General features: G+C 38.5%; 1 long non-coding RNA gene across 1 annotated transcript; it reads right to left on the reverse strand.

Annotated features, from left to right (window-relative positions):
* Positions 1–2,366: 2,366 nt before the first annotated feature.
* LOC111194339 (uncharacterized) lies at positions 2,367–6,865 on the reverse strand. Its single transcript, XR_002651030.2, has 3 exons — positions 6,199–6,865; positions 5,256–5,483; positions 2,367–2,679 (listed from the first exon to the last, which is right to left on the reverse strand). It is a non-coding gene; the product is annotated as an uncharacterized LOC111194339 (long non-coding RNA).
* Between the last annotated feature and the right edge of the window lie 14,393 nt (positions 6,866–21,258).

Below are 21,258 nucleotides of genomic sequence, written 5' to 3' on the forward strand. Positions count from 1 at the left end.
AGAGAGAGTGTTTGATTCTATTTTGGTTCACAGAAAAAGACAGCCGTCACAGCTATAAAAGAGAAAGCTATTGCATAAGCTCTGTCACTCGCTCCTGCTTGCTCTCTCTCTCTCTCTCTCTCTCTCTCTCTTTTTTTTGTACGTGTAAAAACCAAATCCAGCAAACGCATTTCATTCTCCTGTACTGTAGAGAACGTGTGACGGAAACAGGTTATAAATCCCTGTGGAAAACGGATGTCAGCTCTGCGCTAGAGGACTGGACTATCAACTGTATCAAGTCAGATCAGCCATAACATTAAAACCACCTGCACATCAATCAATCAATCAATCAATTGAGAAATTACATAGAGAAGGGATTGACAAAAAAAATAGAATAAATAAATATTAATAAAACAACATTTTAATAAGATATACAAGATATTATGGTAACACTTTATAATAACTTTCATTAATATATATTTTTAACTAATGATCAGTAGATGTGAACAAAGCATTAGTTCATTAGAATTGGAATATTAACAAATGCTCACACATGACACTTATTTATCAGCATGGATATTCATATTAAAAATGTTAGCAAATCATCATGAGCTCATCAGAATTTGAACATTAATAAATAGTAATTACAGCTCTACAGCATATATAGTAATTACTAGCTCTACTAGTAATTACAAATTTTAAACCAGGCAAATGTTTATCAATGCGATCATTAGTATTTACAAATGTGATAGTAACTTTTTAGTTTCTAAAAATGTGAAAAATAACAGGTATTAATCATTAGTTTATGGTATATTAATGAAACTTATTATAAAGTGTTATTGATATTATAACAAAAAGAAAATAATAAAATAAATAAGGTAGAAGTAAGAATTTTAGAGTAGGAATCAAAGTTAATAAAACTAATAAAAATACAACTACAGATGAATAAATAAATCTAAACATCATTTAGATAAAATGAACTAAATAAAACGATCACATCGTTGTGTAGGTTCTCCTTGTGCCACCAATTTAGCCATGATCCTTCAACAAATGGACTCCACAAGATCTCAGAAGGAGTTCTGTGGTATCTGTGGTATCTGGCACCAAGACTAACGTATTATAAGTTGTCCCACAAGACCTGCCTGATGTTTAGTAGATGTTCTAACCCTTCTTCAGTTGTGTAGCCATCCTGGTTTATAATAAGGTACAAGCAGTGGTTCATCTCACGCCTCGACTACTGCAATGCCCTACTATCTAACCTCCCAGCCTGTGTAGTAAAACCACTCCAGGTGATCCAGAATACAGCAGCAAAGATTCAAAGATTTTGAATGCAAGCTGATTCCTTGTTTCTTCTGCAATCAAGAGCATTAAAGCATTAGTGTATCTTGCTTCAGTTGGAGAATCTGTCTCTACAGTCTTATTTACGTCTTTCTACAAGATTTGATTGCACTGGATCAATCACAAGAGCTTCAGTGAGGCTAGGATGTTGGACGATCATGACTCCACTCCACCCCCAACTGCTGATTCCAAGAGTATGGGATGGAGCTCCATTATCCCAGAGAACACAGTTCCATTTATCCTTAGCTCAATCAATGCTGCAAGGGTTAAATATAAACCTCTCTAAGCCATGCCTGGCTTTAGGAATGGTGCCAGTTGCTTCCAATATGCATTTATCTGCTATTCAAGTCCTAATGTACTGGCAATACGTCTTCTCTTTAAGGAGTAGACAAGCTCTGTGTGTGTGTGTGCATTTGCACATCATGTGTCAGCAATGCATGCATTCATTAGAAGGGGTGTCCACAAACATTCAGACATACACATTGGCCCTGTTCACACCTGGCGTTAATATTCATCCTGAGTTGTCCAATCACAAATGGTTGTCATAGCAACCACTTAGCAACACCATAGCGACCACCACAGATACCATATAGCAACACCTTGGCAACCACCTAGCAACCACTTAGGAACGCCTTAGCAACCACCCACCTAGCAACACCTCAGCAACCACTTAGGAACACCTTAGCAACCACACACCTAGCAACTCCTGTGAAACTGTTTGATTAGATTTGATTTCTGATCACATCATTTCCACTGCTGGAGGCGGATTTGGAGGCAGGGCCAGTTACATTAAGAGTCCTCCAGTTTTCTTTGGATGGAGTCCTCAGTTCAATCCCAGATGAAACAGCTAGTTTCGTTTGTGCTCCAGCCATGTGTACATCTTTATCCATTTGATAGAGTGTAATTGGCTAACCCACATGGACGGTGGACGGTGTGGTATCTTGGTTATTTTGTAAGATCCAGTGATGCAGAACTCCTTGTAAGTGGCAGTGTTGTGGTTATTGTGGGCAGCGCATTGAGAACATCTCTACATGTGATCAGATTGATTCATCCTCGAGATGTACTGTAACCTGGTCACACCTGTAATTTGTTCTGCCCACTTATGATCAGATCACACAGGATGCATGTTCGTGCAAGGTGTGAACAGGGTCTTAGTGCATCAGCAGTATGCTGATCTCCAGCATCCACAGCTTATCGAATGCTATACCAGTGTTGAAGAGTCTCCTGTGTTACGAGGTGTTTCTCCGGTTTGGTGAGCAGTTCTGCTGTAGAGCTCATGAGGCCTTGTCGCTGTGTAACGGCCGGGTCAGGTGGGCGTCCCGGCCCGTCCTCATTCACACGCCCCATGATCATTTACAGCTCCTGCAAACATGAGTCACTCTTCAAGACCCTGAATACCAGCCTGCTGAGGGCCCATGTATTAACAACACAGAGAGAGAGAGAGAGAGAGAGAGAGAGAGAGAGAGAGAGATGGAGGAGGAGGAACGACAGAAACAGAAACGACTTGAAAGAGTGGAAGTTTATTGATCCTACAGAGGAAACTTGGACATTAAAGCAGCAAAAACACAGAGATTGTAGAGCTACAGGCAGTGTACTCTAGAAATGAGAGAAAAAGAAACATAAAAAGAACGAGAAAAGAGTAAAGAAGAGTAGAGTAGAGCAGAGCAGAGCAGAGCAGAGTAGAGAAGAGTAGAGAAGAGTAAAGAAGAGAAGAGACAAGAAGAGTAGAGAAAAGAAGAGTAGAGTAGAGAAAAGAAGAGTAGAGTAAAGAAGAGAAGAGTTAAGAAGAGTAGAGTAGAGTAGAGAAAAGAAGAGAAGAGTAGAGTAAAGAAGAGAAGAGTAGAGTAAAGAAGAGAAGAGTAAAGTAGAGAAAAGAACAGTAGAGTAAAGAAGAGAAGAGTTAAGAAGAGTAGAGTAGAGAAAAGAAGAGAAGAGTAGAGTAAAGAAGAGAAAAGAAGAATAGAGTAAAGAAGAGAAGAGTAAAGTAGAGAAAAGAAGAGTAGAGTAAAGAAGAGAAGAGTAGAGTAAAGAAGAGAAGAGAAGAGTTAAGAAGAGAAGAGTAGAGTAGAGAAAAGAAGAGTAGAGTAAAAAAGAGAAGAGAAGAGTAGAGTAAAGAAGAGAAGAGAAGAGTTAAGAAGAGAAGAGTAGAGTAGAGAAGAGAAGAGTAAAGAAGAGAAGAAACGAGAAGAGAACAGTAGAGTTGAGAAGAGTAGAGTAAAGAAGAGAAGAGTAAAGAAGAGAAGAGATGAGAAGAGAAGAGTAAAGAAGAGAACAGTAGAGTAGAGAAGAGTAGAGTAAAGAAGAGAAGAGTAAAGAAGAGAAGAGACAAGAAGAGTAAAGAAGAGATGAGAAGAGAAGAGTAAAGAAGAGAAGAGATGAGAAGAGAACAGTAGAGTAGAGAAGAGTAGAGTAAAGAAGAGAAGAGAAGAGAAGAGAACAGTAGAGAAGAGAAGAGTAGAGTAGAGAAGAGAACAGTAGAGAAGAGAAGAGATGAGAAGAGAACAGTAGAGTAGAGAAGAGTAGAGTAAAGAAGAGAAGAGAACAGTAGAGAAGAGAAGAGTAGAGTAGAGAAGAGAACAGTAGAGAAGAGAAGAGAAGAGAAGAGAACCATATGGATATGTACAGTAACAGAGGCTGTGTTCCAATTCTGTGGCCCACTCACTACACTACAAGGGCAATATTCTGATTGGTTAAATGTTTTTTTTATTGTTTTAACATAATTCTGATTCAATATACAGTGATCTGGCTTATTGATTATTGTTCCAATTGGCTACACAATATTCTGATTGGCTAAACACCTAACATCTAACAGGTGCATTCTTCTAACTGACTAGGCATTATTCTGATTGGCTAGCAAGTGTTTTAATTAGCTAAATATTGTTTTTATTGGCTAAATGTCTTTTAATTCACTTGGCTTGCCATTGTTCTTATATACTTGCATTGTTATTAGGAGTTTTTTGTGTGTGTTCATGACTGACTAAGTACTGTTCTGATTTTATGAATAATAGCTAGCCATTTTCTGATTGGCTGAATATTGTTCTGATTGGCTAGGCATTGTTCTGATTGGCTGGACACTGTTCCGATTGGCTGGACACTGTTTTAATTAGCTAGGCATTATTCTGATTGGCTAGGCATTGTTCTGATTAATTGGACATTGTTCTGATTGGCTCTGCATTGTTCTGATTGGCTGCACATTGTTCTGATTGGCGGTGCATCATTCTGACAGACTGGCCTGTGTTTTTATAGGTTGACTATTGTTTTGATTGAATACGCATGGTTCTGATTGGCTGTGTGTTTTCCTGGCAAGGCCTCTTTTTAGATTAGCTGCCCAGTTTTTTTATTGGCTATCATTCCAATTGGCTGGGCATAATTCTGAGTGTCTGGGCATTGTTCTGATTTGCTGGACATTGTTTTGACTGGCTAGGGATAATTATGATTGTCTGGGTATTGTTCTGAATGGCTAGTTATTGTTTTTAATGACTGGGTATTGTTCTGATTGGCTGGGTATTGTTCTTATTGGATGGTATTGTTCTTATTGGATGGTATTGTTCTTATTGGCGAAGCATTATTTTTGGTTGATCGTTTAGTTCTGATTGATTAAGCATGGTTCTGATTGGCTGTACATTTTCCCTTATAGGCATTTAGGCATTTGTCTGATTGTCTGGGAATCATTCCAATAGGCTGACCATTGCTCTGATTGGCTGGACATTGTTGTCAGCGATTAGGCATAATTGTGATTGGTGGTGCATCATTCTGGTAGGCTGGCAAGTGTTCTTATTGACTGAGTATCTTATTGATTGGCTGCGTATTGTTCTGAATGGCATATTGTATATGTTGGCGGGTAATGGTTGTTCTGATTGGCTCAGCATTGTAAAGAATGATTCAGTACACAAACTGAGCAGCACAGTTCTGATGGTTGTCTTTCTCACGTTACTTACATGTGCTTTTCTCTTGATTGAGCTTTCACAGAGCATTATACCTGACCCAGGATCAGCTCAGCTGCTCTGGGACTGAGGATAAACTCCCTGCTGGGGGAAACTCACTTCACCTCCGCTCACTTCTGACATTTAGGGCCTTTCTGTTTTTTTTTCTCTTCTGGTCCCATTGAGAGGGAGGGACTGGGAAATGTAGGGCACATCTCTCAACTGTTCTCAACAAGCTCCCCACTGAAACACAGAAATAAAACAGACAGACAGATATATAGGGGTATTAATATCTGACTTTTCAATAGGTGATTAATGGAGAAAGATTCCCTGAAATCTATATTAAAAATTACACCGTAGTGGAATTTGAACATATTATTATTTTTCTAACATTTCACAATCAATGCCATTAAATAACACATTCTGAAAGATACATTCCTAAATATTAATGGCCTTTACACCCATTTCATTCAAGTAGAGTCTTCAGATTTCCTCCTGTTTGTTGTTGACAGGAAGTGAAGTTAACGCACAGTCAGACAGAGTCAGGAAGTGATTCAGACTGAATGTAGGAGACCAGCTGTGTTGTGTAATGTCTGAATTCTCTCAATATATAAACCAGTGAGCAATACTACCCACCACACCGAACAAACTGCACAGCTTACACTGCACTGAATGCTGCTTTCAACAGAGGACAGATTTTAATGCAAACAAAAATCATGTGTTAAAAAAGGGTTGAACCTTTAAGTAAGCAAGTATTCAAGCTTTCACAAAGATCGAAAAGCATAAAAGTTTCAAAGTTTTTATAGAAACACAATAAAAATAAAAATGAACAACACCTCCTTGTGATTCTCCTTGTGTTAGTGTGTGTTCTGTTAGTACAGGTGGATCAGACGCAGCAGTGCTGCTGGAGTTTTTAAACATTTCAGGGTCTCTGCTGTACAACGAATAGTCCACCAACCTGAAATATACAAGCAAGAGTCTTGTGGGCAGCATCCTTTGGGCATCATTCTGTGGACAACATCCTGCGGGCAGCATTCTGTGGGCAGTGTCCTGTGGCCACTGATGAAAGACTAGAGGATGATTAACGCTGTAATCTGTGCAGGTACAGATTCAGAGCTTCTGTCTCTGACTTTACTTTATCTACAGGGTGTTTTAGCTGTAGGTAGGAGTTTGTAATAGAGTGGAGGACAGTGAGAGATTAAACACAGTGGTTAAAAACACCAGCAGCACTGCTGCAGTATCTGATCCACTCACTGTACTATCAGCACAACACTCACTAACACCTCATACACCACCATCACCATGCTAATCAGTGCTAATCACTGCAGTGCTGAGAATAAATAACCCACCACCCAAAAAAACTGTGTCCTATATGAATAAAAGAGGTTTCTGGTGTATGCATACATATGTACAACAGGTAACCACCGTAAAAACAAACCTCTGCGTGTGTGTGTGTGTGTGTGTGTGTAGCATTAGCAAGGGGCTTTCTGATGGGTGTCAGGTGTCAAACCGGTGGACACACTCCAGCAGCGTTCATCCACCGAGAACACAGACAGGTCTGATGGGATCCGCCGGCACTGATGTGTGTTCCAAGGGCATCTGACAGTAAAAGAACACACACACACACACACTTCACCTCTTCAGTCTGTGTGCGGCCCTTTTCCTGAAGAACTACAGGCCATTAGGAAGGAAAAGTCAGCCATGGTTATAAACTCTATTCACATCTACTGTATATTGCTTTGGGTTTATTGTATTATTATATTAATTATAAGATGAGTTTCTTTGATTTTACTAAATTGAAAATCTCTGGAATATAATCAAGAGGAAGATGGATGATCACAAGCCATCAAACCACCAAGCTGAACTGCTTGAATTTTTGCACCAGGAGTAAAGATAGAAAGTTATCCAAAAGCAGTGTGTAAGACTGGTGGAGGAGAACATGATGCCAAGATGCATGAAAACTGTGATTAAAAACCACCAGGCTTGTTCCACCAAATATTGATTTCTGAACTTGTTTTCTTTGCATTATTTGAGTTCTGCAAATAAATGCTCTAAATGACAATATTTTTATTTGGAATTTGGGAGAAATGTTGTCTATAGTTTATAGAATAAAACAACAATGTTCTTTTTACTCAAATATAAACCTATAAATAGCAAAATCAGAGAAACTGATTCAGAAACTGAAGTGCTCTCTTAATTTTTTTCAGAGCTGTATATACATCATTTTTGACATTCTCAGTCTACTGTATATTTGTGAGTTACATATGTCATAAACTTACAGGTGCATCTTAAAAAATTAGAATATCATAGAAAAAAGTTACTTTATTTGAGTAATTCAGTTCAAATTGCTAAACTCATATATTATATAGATGTATTAAACACATAGTGATCTATTTTAAGCATTTATTTATTTTATTGTTGATGATTTTGGCTTATGGCCAATAAAACCCCCAAAATAAGTATCTCAGAAAATGGTACTTTTGGCAGTGTGGACAGTGTGTCAGGTCCTGCTGGAAAATGAAATCCACATCTTCATAAAAGTTGTCAGTAGCAGAGGGAAGAAGCATGAAGTGCTGTAAGATTTTGTGGGAAAACAAAACTGCACTGACTTTAGACTTGATAATAAAACACAGTGGATCAACACCAGCAGATGACATGTCTCTCCAAACCATCACTGATCATCAGTAAATTTTACATTTCATTTGTAAATTAAGGGAGCAGAGTCTGGAGGAAGAGTGGAGAGACACACAGTCCAAACTGCTCGAGGTCTAGTGTGAAGTTTCCATGAAGTTTGGATGGTGGTATTTGGACTTTTCTGTACCAATTTAATTCTAAGTATCCATTGTTCCATGGCTCGCTGATTCGCTCTGAGGTTTTGTTTTCAGTTTAGTAAGAAAGCAGTTATAATGCATTATACAGTATGAAGAGGTGTCAAGTAATGAAGTCACCTGGAATTCAGGCTTTCAGTTAACAGCTGTGCTGAACTCATCAAGAGTTAATTACTTAAATTTCTTGTCTCTTAATAAAGTGTTTGAGAGCATCAGTTAAAGTAAAGTAGTGAAGAGGTAGAGTTACAGGTATACAGTGCATAGTGAATATTTGAGTAATGTTCTAATCCATATTATGAGAAGCAAGAACTACTCAACTAAGTGAAGAAAAAAAATACTTTAAGAAATTATGGTCAGGAAATGTTGAAAATGATGAAACTGGCACTCATCAGGACTGCCTCAGAAAAGAAATAGTGAGAGTTCCCTCTAAATGCTCTACAAAATATAAACATTTATTCTTTAGCTTCCATTCGACACAGCAAAGTCATGGGCACGTCAGTGTCATCCCCACAACACACACTCACCGCTCTTCCATCACTTCCTTCACCTTCTTTCTCTCTGTCATTCATCTGTCCATCATTGTTCAGGGTGACAGTGATGCTAGAAAGTGTCAGAGAGATGCAGTATACAGATTAGGTGAGTTTTCAGCAGTAAGAGTTTCTATTTTCCTAAACCCAGAAACAGGATTAGAGATTCTCCTCAGGGTTTTAGTCTAAAACGCTCAGTCAGGACCGCGGCTCGCAGGCTGCTGACCAACTGGACTCGTTTTAATTAAACAGACGAGCCCACCCCCACCTTCTGTCCTGAATCAGCTGCTGCAGGGCCTGGAAAAATACCAACCTACCAAATACTGGTGGGTCTGTGACACAGGATGGGTGTTAATGTCCAGAATATGTTATTGGGGTGATGGAGGAACCCAGCCTTTACATGGCTGTATTCAGGTTAGTGTGTGTATTGGTGGATTCTGGGGGTCTGTCTATCTATCTATCTATCTTTCTATCTATCTATCTTACTTGGGACATATACTTGATTACTTGGATTTCTGCATAAATTGGTCATTAAATGTGTTCACAACTACAGACAAACACAGCCTGATTAAACTAATACCACACAGAAAAGAACATGTTAGCATGTTTTTTTGAACACAACATGTTAACATGTTCACAGTGAGGGTGGAAAAGTATGTGAACCCCTAGGCTAATGACTTTTCTAAGAGCTAATTGGACCCAGGATGTGATGAGATGTGATTGGATGTGTTAGTTAAAGCTTAAATGCCCTATAAAAACACATACACCAGGTTTGAGTTTGCTGTTCTTAAGAAGCATTGCTTAATGTGAATCATGCCTCAAACAAAAGATCAAGTTCTCAGAAGACCCATGTTCAGTTTAAGAATGGTTGACTTGCATGAAGCTGGAAAGGGTTACAAAAGTATCTCTAAAAGCCTTGAAGTTCATGTGCCCACGGTAAGACAGACACTCTACAAATGGAGAAAGTTCAGCACTGTTGCTGCTATTCTCCCCAGGCATGGCAAAGTCCTGTAAAGATGACTGCAAGAGCACAGCGCAGAATGATCAATGAGGTGAGGAAGAATCCTAGAGTGTCAGCTAAAGACTTACAGAAATCTTCGGCACATGCTGACATTTTTGTTGAAAAATCTACAATAAGAAAACATGAAACAAGAATAAAGTTAATTGGAGGACACAATGGAGGAAGCTACTGCTGTCCAAAAAAAAAAACATTGCTGCACGTTTGAAGTTGGCAAAAGAGCACCTGGATGTTCCACAGCACTACTGGCTAAATATACTGTGGACAAATGCAATCAAAATTGAGTTAATTCATTCTGTCTGTATGTCTGTCTGTCTATCTATCCTAGTGGCTCGGCTCTGGTAGTATTCCACTTACTTATTTATTAGTTCATACTTCATCTAATGCAGCACCAACACACACTCTGTGGTACAGCACAACACACTCCGGTTCTCTACGCTCTCAGCGTAGCTACAGATACTGAATACTGGCTGTTACACATTTCCCCCAGGCCATTTAAATGGTCATCTCCCCCCAGTGAGAATCGTTTTATGAGTGATGTTATCAGCCGGTAATGCACTGTAACCGAAGCTCTCTATGTTTTACTTCACCACATACAGGTAACCTAACAACGATGCAGTGCTTACAAACCAAATACAAACCAAATGAATCCCACTGGCACAGTGAATAATCACCAGGTCTCCAATAGGGGGCGCAGACAAAGACTTGGTTCCACAAATAAATAAATCGCCCCGCAATTCAAAAATATGCATTATTACACACCTTATCAGCCACCAATATCAGGTTAAGATAAAAACTTAAGTGTATATATTTTTCAGTTAATATAAGGTATTTAAAGCTGAATGTAAGGTGGACTCTTTAAAGCTGAATGTAAGGTCTGGCCGCTGGGGGGCGCCGAAGTAAACAAACTTTAATAAAAAAAAAAAAACATAACCAAACCGATCACATTTTCTCGTCCTGTTTAACTCAAAGTCTTTTAATAAACAGTGATAATGGAACTGTGGTATAATCACAATAATATACTTGAGGTTTCTGCTATAATGTCTAATATTGGCACTGCTGTGCTGATCTTCGGCACTTGGACTTCAGCCCTGTGTCTACAACCGCATCACAGCAGTGCCAATATTACATGTTATAGCACGAAGCTTGAGAGTGTTGCTGCTTAATTGCATTTTACTTTCTTACATTTAAATATTCACTATAAAAAAATTGCGTTCTAAGAAGAACAAGTGTGATTATTCGCAGTTGATTACAGAATATTGTCGTGATTAATCTATATATATATATATTTTTTTTTTTTGACGTCAGAATTGTCAGAAGGGTCGGCGACTAATCCGAGGCAGGTGGAGGAAGCAGGGCGGTGGGCTGCATATGCTGAACATGTGACCCTGTGTTCCTCGACGGAGGCCAGTAATGATCAGATCCTCCGCAGCCCAGCGCTAACACAAACGAGCAGCCCACCCCCCCCCCCCCCCCCACGCCGAGCCACGCTGACAGAGGGGGCTGCCTTCTGCAGCCTGTGTTTGTGTTTTGAAGGGGATCAATTAGAGGGGTTTTCAGGGGGGTGTTTGCAGAGATTCTGCTCCAGCTTTTAATCCTCCCACTGCTGCCAGGACTTCCTCTAAACACACAGCAGAGCCTGCAGCTTCAGAGCCGCTTCAGCAGCAGCAGCTTCCACCACTAACCAGCTGAACAAGAAACACTCAATATAGAATGTAGATCTTGGCTGCAGAGGGTGGAACTATCAGTACTGCAGTTTTCACTTTTAAACGTATTTTTTGCATTATAATGTGCGCTTAAAATCCTTTCATTTTTCCCAAAATTAACAGTGTGCTTTATAATCCAGTGCCCCTTATGTTTAAATTCTACCAGTCAGGTATTAAGAAGCAATTAAAGCCACTCTACTGAAGTACAGCATTAAACATAACTCCGGCTAGCGCTGCTGAAGCAGCATTAGCATAAGCTGCTAACCACGCTAAGTGCTAGCTCTTTCGCTTTTCAAAGATATGTATTATCGGACTGTAGCCTACTGGTAACCTTAGCTAGCACTACTGGAGCAGCATTAGCATTACCCACTAACCGCACTAAGCTAGCGCTAGCTCTTTCATCATTCTGAGGTGAGTATCATTAGACTGTAGCCTGCTGCTACGCTGGCTAGCACTGCTTTGGGCAGCATTAGCATTAGTTGCTAACTAAGCTAAGCGCTAGCTCTTTTGCCGTTCAGAGGTGAGTATTTTGGACTCTAGCCTGCTGTTAACTCCGGCTAGCACTGCTGAAGCAGCATTAGCATTAGCTGCTAACCACGCTAAGCTCATAGGTGAGTATCATCAGACTGTAGCCTGCTGCTAACCCTGGCTAGCACTGCTTGGGGCAGCATTAGCATTATCCACTAACCGCGCTAAGCATACCTCTTTCATTGTTCTAAAGGGGAGTATTATCGGACTGCTGTTAACCTTAGCTAGCACTACTTGAGCCGCATTAGCATTAGTCGCTAAACGTGCTAAGTGCTAGCTCTTTCGCTTTTCAGAGATATGTATTATCGGACTGTAGCCTACTGGTAACCTTAGCTAGCACTACTGGAGCAGCATTAGCATTACCCACTAACCGCACAAAGCTAGCACTAGCTCTTTCATCATTCTGAGGTGAGTATCATTAGACTGTAGCCTGCTGCTAACCCTGGCTAGCACTGCTTGAGCAGAATTAGCATTAGCTGCTAACCACACTAAGCACTAGCTCTTTTGCCGTTCAGAGGTGAGTATTTTGGACTCTAGCCTGCTGTTAACCCCAGCTCCCACTGCTTGAGCAGAATTAGCATCACCTGCTAACCACATAAAGTGCTCTTTTGGACCGTTGTCTTGCTACTGCTCACCAGAGCGCTGCCACGCATGCTGAACACTATCTGAGTCAAACAAGTTTATCTTAATCTCATCAGACCACAGAACATGGTTCCAGAAATCCATGCTCCTGGACTGCTTGTCTTCAGCAAACTGTTTGCAGGCTTTTTTGTGCATCAGCTTTAGAAGAGGCTTTCTTCTAGGACAGTGCCATGCAGACATTAGGGGTTCAACCTCCGCAGCAATACTGGCAGTACTCTTTTTCAACCTGTTCTAAGTGGAATCCATCCTGAAAAACTGGGGTATGGTCTTGGCCACCGTGTTGTATCTTAGTCTTATTTTTTTATGGATGAATTTAAAATTGAGCTCATGCAGGCTGACTGAAGTTTATCCAGATTTTCCTTCTCAGTTGTATAATACAGGACTCCTCAGTTTATTTAGTGTCTTTTTTTGGAAACATTTGGGAGATACTTGTTGTCTAAATTAGATTTATATAAAAAGATAAAGGGGGTATGTGGTTCTATAGGTTAGTTGTAGGTTAGTTCTCTGTGTTGGAGCTGTGTTGTCCGGCTGAAGGTCCCTGATGGGGCAGGAACTCTATAAATAGATCAGGACACAGTCGAGCCACAGCGGCTGCCAGCCTGCATCTGCCCTCTGCAGCCAGGTCTGGAGTGCATGCATCCCCTGCTGTCTGCCTGCCACTCTACTAGGTGTGTGTGTGTGTGTGTGTGGCTGCTGGATGTCAGTGCAGTCCTCAGTAGCTCATGCCATGAAATTTGCTCATCTGCATACTGTTCACATATTCACATCACTGGATCTGGGCTCGTCTAATTCTCCTGCTGCCTCTGTATAAATTCATCAGTGTTTCTGTGGAGGAATTTTGTTCCACTCTTCTTTACAGAATTGTTTTAATAGATTTTTTTTTCTGCATTAACCGGTACCACTTTAAAATAAGACTACCTTTATAAAGGGTTTATAAATGGTTTACAATACGTTTATTAATGGTAACTAATTAGGTTGTAAATTCCTTAAAAATCATTAATAATCAGTTATAACTCATACGTAGAAAGGGCAACAAAATAGATGGCTATGGGTGCACTATTTGGCAAACAACAGGTCATTGTTGCCCTTTCTACGTATGTGTTATAACTGATTATTAATGCTTTTTAAGGCATTTACAACCTAATTAGTAACCTTTAATACACTAATTGTAAACCATTTATAAACTCTTTATAAAGGTAGTCTTATTTTAAAGTGGTACTCATTAACCATCTGTATAAGAGCATCAACAAGAGCATCTCAATCACTAGGCCACTTTCACTAGGCCACTCCAAAACCAAATCATTTAGTTTTTTAAGCCATTAGGAGGTGAATTTTGTGTTTGTGTACTTTGGGTCATTGTCTTGCTGCAGAACCCAAGTACTCCTGAGCTTGAGGTCACTAAGGAACAGATGGCCGGATTCTGATTCTCCTTCAGGATTGTCTGATAAACAGCAGAATTCCTGCTTTCATCTATTACAGCAATTTGTCAAGCAGCCCCAGACCATCACACACAAACACTACCATCACCATGTTTTTATGTTAAGTATGATGTTCTTTTTTTAAATTATGTGTTAGTTTTACACCAGCTTTAACAGGACACACACCTTCCAAAAAGATCCACTTTTGTTGTGTCAGTCAAAAGACTATTTAATACCCAAAGTTATGGAGATCATCAAGATGTTTGTTGGTAAATGTGAGACGAGTGGTTGTGTTCTTCTGTTTTTTGTCAGCAGTCTTTTTGTTTTATTATCTTGGAATTCTCCCATGGAGACCATTTTCACCCAGACTCTTATTATTCTTATTATTGAATCATTAACACTGATCTTAATTGAGTCCGTAAGTCAGACCTGCAGTTCTTTAAATGTTGTTCCGGGTTCTTTTTTTTTGGGACCTCATGGATGAGTTGTTCATGCCCTTTTGAAGTATTTTTTTTCGGTCGGCCAGTCACTCCTGGGAAGGTTCACCAGTGTTCCATGTTTTCCCACTGTGGTTCTCTGGAGTCCCAAAGCTTTAGAAATGACTTTATAACCTTTTCCAGACTGATAGATGATCAGTGATCAGATTCTGAGCTCCATTCCTAATGTTTGTAGAAGCAGTCTGCATGACTAGCTGCTGCTTTTATTATTATACACCTGTAGACGTGGAAGAGATTGAAACATCTGAGAGGAAAAGAGAGAGAGAGAGAGAGAGAGAGAGAGAGAAGTTCTGGTATACAGAGGAACAGTAGTCTGTGCTACAGGCTTTTCCCAGCAGGATAAGAAAGTAGCTGATGAGTGATAATGTGTAAATTGACCTGTAAACTGAATCTCTTCACACTCTCATTAAACAGCAGCAGCGTACAGAACCCGGCCTGAAGCTACAGAACAAAAGAAACGTCCCCCACCTTCACACTCTCACACTTTAACATCTCAGATCCAGCAAGCATAGCTCAGAATACTGTACTACAATTACATTATACAGACAAAAGTACCGGGACACATGCTCATTTATTATTTCTTCTGAAATCAACCATATTAAAAACTGTTTATCCTGCTTATATTGGAGTAACAGTCTCTACTAACCAGAGACGACTTTCGCAGGACTAGATTGGTTTTGGATTTCTTTTTTTCCCCATAATAAATAAAATCATCATTTAAGAAGTGTTTCTTTATATTTACTCATGTTATATTTGTATGATACTGAATGTAAGTATATAAAAAAGGCAAAAAAACAAAAGATATCTGTAAGGGGCTATTCATTGTTCATATACAGCTCTGGAAAAAATAGAGACCACTTAAAAAACTATAAGTTTCTGAGTTCTGAGTCTTGGTTCCTTCCAAGGTTTCTTCCTTTTAAAGGGAGTTTTTTTAAAGGGAGTTTTTAAAGGGAGTTTATGTCACCATAAAATTGGCATCTCTGTGGTGCTGCTCATAAGAGGCGTGGACCTGTTTTCCTGTAAAGTTGCTTTGTTACAACCTTTGTTGTAATAAGCGCTGTATAAATACAATTGAATTGAATTGAATTGAATAAGTTTCTTTGATTTTACCAAATTGAAAACAACTTTTATTTACATTTAAATATCCACTATAAAAACTTGCGCCTTAAGAATAAGAACAAGTGCAATTAATCATATGTTACGTGAAAAAAACGCACTAATGATTAATTAAAATATTTAGTTAATGCCTTTCATGTGTTTCGAGCTACACAAGGCATACTTTTCCTGTCGTTATGATAGCAAAGACACACTGACATGCCATAAATCCAGCTGTGCGATCCACAATCCACCATAATTCACTATAGATCACTAAAATAGAGCCATTAGTGCCAGTAGGTTTATGTTTATTAGTCTGAGCTTCAGAGAGGAAGTACTTTTGGGGCGTGTAGTGGACGTGTATGTGCATATAACAGACAGTCTCCCTGAAGCTGTGGGAGTCTCCCGCATTTGGGTAGTGGCTCCCTGATGCCCGCGAGTCACATATAATCTCCCGGAATTCAGAATGAGTGCCCCAAACGCCACACAGGCCACAGACTTTTATTCTCTAATCGCGTGTGGGAAGGAGAGAGAGAAAACAGAGAGGGTTCTGATTGGCCTGTTCTCTGCAAAGAGTCTGTGAGACAGCCAATCAGTTTTTAGTGTGGGCGGGCAGTGTTTTTTCCCCACTCCCTGACGGGATTTGTTCAGTGAGTGAGAGAAAGCAGATCATGGCGGAGGCAATATTATTAATTATTGTAATATGATATGAAATGTTTTTGATGTTGTGCGATTTTTTGTGATATTTTAACTGTCAGTTTTTGTCAAATAAAGGTTTTTTTTTTCCAAAAAAAAAAAAGGAATGCAGAGGCAGGGCCTTCCAAAAAGAAAAAAGATAAAACTCATTTAATGTCACCTCTGAATACTCTAAATTTAATTTAAAAAAAACGTAAAATGAATGAATATAAAAGTAACGTTTTGTTATCCTTTGGTGTGTGTGCGCAATTTTATTTTGTTTGTTTGTTTGTGTTTTTGGCCAGGGGGAGGGGGGGGGGGGGGGGTATGTGGTTGGGGGGTAACCTCCCTGAAATCAACTTTTGCAACTTGGGATGTCTGATATATGTTTTTATGAATCTGATTCGTTTAAATGTGAGCTTTTGTGTGTGTTTTTGTGTGTGAGTGTTTTAAAGGCAGTGAGCTCCTCTCCTCTCCTACCCACTGTTTTTCCGTGTACTGGGCTCCTGCCAGGGATTCTGGGTAGCGGCTGATTGTACTAGGCTTGTTTGTCAGACTGAGCTGAGGAGGAGCTAATCTCTCTTAAAGCCCTGCTAATTAGGATCACCCTGACCAGGCCGCTCTCACACGTCTATCGATCGCTCACACACACCCTGACACACAGCGCCCTGCACAGGCCATTACCATACACACTGATCCAACACTGGGACCACACACAAATAAACCACACTCTGAGACAATAAAACTCAATGTGTAACTCCAAGTAAAAAAAAATGCTATTTTTATGCTATTTAATTCAACATCTTTTAAATTAATTTAACATAATTCTACGACCAGATTCCCAAAATTCACGTATATATATATATCTACTTGCCATATGCATACTGGCTTGTGTTCATCCTCTCAAACTCACTCGAGAGATAACAAGATAACACCTCACAACTTAAAACCCACAGTCTAAATCAGAGGTCATAATAAACTACTGAGAAGGATTTAATTCTGACAGTGTTCATTTAAAGCGACAGAACTTTACTCGTCTTCACAGTATAACTTTTTGTGCTTTGCACCGCAGTAAACTCGTAGACCAATCACGTGTGCTGTAAGATCACCAAACGCTCTCCTCCTATCAGATCTGTGCAGGTGCGGGGAGGCGGAGCCAAACAGGATAAGCACACAGTGAGAAGCAGCAGTCAGAGAATAAAGTGAGGAAGGCTAATTCACATGGTGCGCACCAGAAAAAGACATTAAAAAACGACATTAATAAAACATACTAACAGTAATAATAATATTAAATAACATAAAACTGCTGTTGTTGTTTGTTTGTTTTTTTAACAAAGCTGATATTCTAATTTGTTATCTATGTAATTATCATGAAAGGCAGGCCTAAATCTAATATAAATAAAATTAAATAGAATAAATATTGCATTTTGAAACAAAGTTGACATACAGATTCACATTAATCTACTCGATAAGTTAAATTATTGAGGGTGTTTTTATTTATTGTATGATAAGTCAGTAATGTAACATTTATTATTATTGTAACAGGCCTACATATTTAAAACAATCAATATTGTTGAAATATACTGAATAGTATGTGTAATTTGTTTTGTCTTTCAGTTGTTGATGATATATATAAAACACTGACAGAACTACTAGATAGAGTATAAAAAAATATTATTTATATAATTATATAATATTTATAACACAAGTTAAAAAGGACGACGGTCTGGACCTTATCCTGACGAAATTTTCTCTAACTAGAGCATACTGAATCCTAATTAAATACCCCTGCTCTAGATCAATTTATATAGTGCTATCCCATGTCTTTGCCGATGTATAATCAAAAAATATACACTAAAATAAAGAAAATAACATGAATGTATAATTCTAGGTTAAATATATATATATATATATATATTTTATTTTATTTCTTTCTTTTATTTGTATGCCATTAAAACTACTATCTGTGACCATGTCTATTGTATTTCCTGAGTCTTAAAATGTCTCAAAATGTAATGATAAATGGACCAATAGAGGTGCTTAAAATTACTTGGAACAAAATGTATTTTAGTCTTCCACTGAAAGTTAAGAAGTTGTTTTTTTTTTTCTCCTAGATACAGATGTACACTGTTGAGCCAATACAATATGACCCCTCACAGATTAAATTGGATGGAATTAATCATGCATTAATCATCTCGTATTTTTCTCGTCTCTCGTCTCTGTTTAATATATGTTTAATACTATATGAACAGCCGGTTCTCATGGTGTACGTGTCGGATGTGAAAAGAAGTGAAATAAAAGTGATATCGGAAGGATAAAAGGCTTCAGACAATTGAATTTGTTGCTGCGCTTCCGAATACAGTGTTTTTAATGGGATGTGCTGCATAGATGTCCGCATAGTTAACAAAGTCACCCGGCTGTGAGCAGTGAACGCTGCACATAGCGCTCTCGCTCAGTGTGTAAACAGCATGGAGCAGCAGCTTTTGTTGTTCATAGCTATAGTATATGTTATCTATGGAAGCCCATTTCCGCCACCTGAAGAAAAAAAAACGTCCTCAACTAAGTCATAATTATGAGATAGTAAGTCATAATTATGAGATAAAAAAGTCATAATTATGGGATAGTAAGTCATAATTATGAGATAGTAAGTCATAATTATGAGATAAAAAAGTCATAATTATGAGATAGTAAGTCATATTTATGAGATAGAAAGTCATAATTATGAGATAGAAAGTCATAATTATGAGATGACTTTTTATCTCATAAATATGACTTACTATCTCATAATTATGACTTTTTATCTCATAAATATGACTTACTATCCCATAATTATGACTTTTCTATCTCATAATTATGACTTAGTTGAGGACGTTTTTTTTTCTTCAGGTGGCAGAAATGGGCTTCCATAGTTATCTGGCTAATACAATGGCAGATTAAACTGCACCTAATTAGCAGTTTAGCTCAATTTAAAAGGAGTTTACTTGATAGCTGACATTACTGCAATTTTTGTGACCCTCTCTACCTGTCTGTCTGTCTGTCTGAGATGTCAGGTGGTTGTAGGAGATGAAAGTGATTGGATGCTGGTTGGGAACTGTCTTGGCTCTTTAAATGAAGGAAAGAAAGGTTCCCATGGCTACAGATTAGCACTGAACTGGCCTGGGTAAACACGGAGACGGAGGTTCAGAGCGGGGTTAGAGGGGGAGAAAGCAAATCACACACACACACACACTCTCTCTCTCAGTCTCTCCGTCTCACAGGGGACAGGAAAGTGAGGGGGGAGAGAGAGCGAGAGTGAGAGAGAGCGACAGGGAGTGTGTGTACGAGTGTGTGTGTGTGTAAACACCCACAGCCTGCGCCGAATGATTGTGAGAGGTGGCGAACTGATGGCTGCTATAAATAGAAAGCACCTAGATAGATAAGCCTATTCTGTGTCAGCTGAGCCGAGTTTGACAGACACACGGAGGAGGCCAATCTCAGACCTGCAGAGGGAAGAACAATGCAGCTGTAATGGAGAAAAATATGATCAGAAATATTACAACACCTGCTCATTCATCACCTCCTTACAAACGGAATTTCCCATCCATCTGCACCCACTATCAGGCCTCGATCCATTTCCAGTAATTCACGTTAGCTTGCCATGAGCACATCGGCCAGTGTTCTATGTAACACACTTTGGCCAACATTTTTGAATATCGTGAGTGATACCCTAAACTATGGTGCCATATCACTCACCCCTAATAATCACATCAGGGTACTACTTTTTTGCTGTTTTTAGCAAAAGAAAAATTCAAAGTCATTTCATTCTCATTTCCCATTATACTATATCTACTAGAGACAGATTATATCTGTCCAGTATCATTTATTTTACTTAAATCCTGGATATATGGAGATATATGAAGTGCATTATTAGGATTATTAGTTTCGTGACATTCTGGATCATTGACTTCTGTTACAACACTGAAAAAAAATTTATACATTTTTTAATATCTCATTAAGGGGTGTGTCATATTGTATATTACGCAATAATTTCGCCAACATTTTTGAATAAGGTGAACGATATTATACCCTGAAATATCGTTCCATATCACTCCACCCCTAATTATCACATCAGGGTGCTACTTTTTAACTGTTTTTAAGCAAAAGAAAAATTCACACTAATTTTGTTCTCATTTCCTATTATATATCTACTAGAGACTAGACTAGGAGATATATGGAGTGAATTATTAGTATCATGACTTCTCAATTAGGGGTGTGCCATATTGTATCGCACGCAATAATATCACCAACATGTTTGAATATCGTGAACGATATTATACCCTGAAATATCGTTCCATATCACTCCACCCCTAATTATCACATCAGGGTACTACTTTTTTTTTTACGGTTTTTAGCAAAACTAAAATTCACACTGTTCTCATTTCCCATTATATATCTACTAGAGACAGATTATATCTGTCCAGTATCATTTATTTTACTTTAATCCTGGATATATGGAGATATTTGGAGTGTATTATTAGTATTATTAGTATCATGACATTCTGGATCATTGACGTCTGATACAAATCTGAAAAAAAAATCAGATATATTTTTTGTAAATCTCATTTAGGGGTGTGTCAAATTGTATCGTACGCAATAATATCACCAACGTTTTTGAATATCGTGAACGATATTATACCCTGAAATATGGTGCCATATCACCCACCCCTAATTATCACATCAGGGTACTACTTATTTTTTTGTTGTTTTATCTAAACAAAAATTCACACTGTTTTCATTTCCCATTATATATCTACTAGAGACAGATTATATCTGTCCAGTATCATTTATTGTACTTTAATCCTGGATATATGGAGGATTATTAGGATTATTAGTATCGTGACATTCTGGATCATTGAGCAATCTGATAAAATTCTTATATATTTTTTTCATTTTCCAGCAGGACTTGGCACACTGCCCACACAGCCAAAATGTACCAGTTGGTCTTATAATATAATATTCAAATTTTCTAAGATACAGATTTTTGGGTTTTCATTGGCTGTAAGCCATAATCATCAACAATAAAAAAAAAAATCTATATAATATGA

Source organism: Astyanax mexicanus, chromosome 8 (genome assembly GCF_023375975.1).
Source record: "Astyanax mexicanus isolate ESR-SI-001 chromosome 8, AstMex3_surface, whole genome shotgun sequence".
Classification (NCBI taxonomy): domain Eukaryota; kingdom Metazoa; phylum Chordata; class Actinopteri; order Characiformes; family Acestrorhamphidae; genus Astyanax; species Astyanax mexicanus.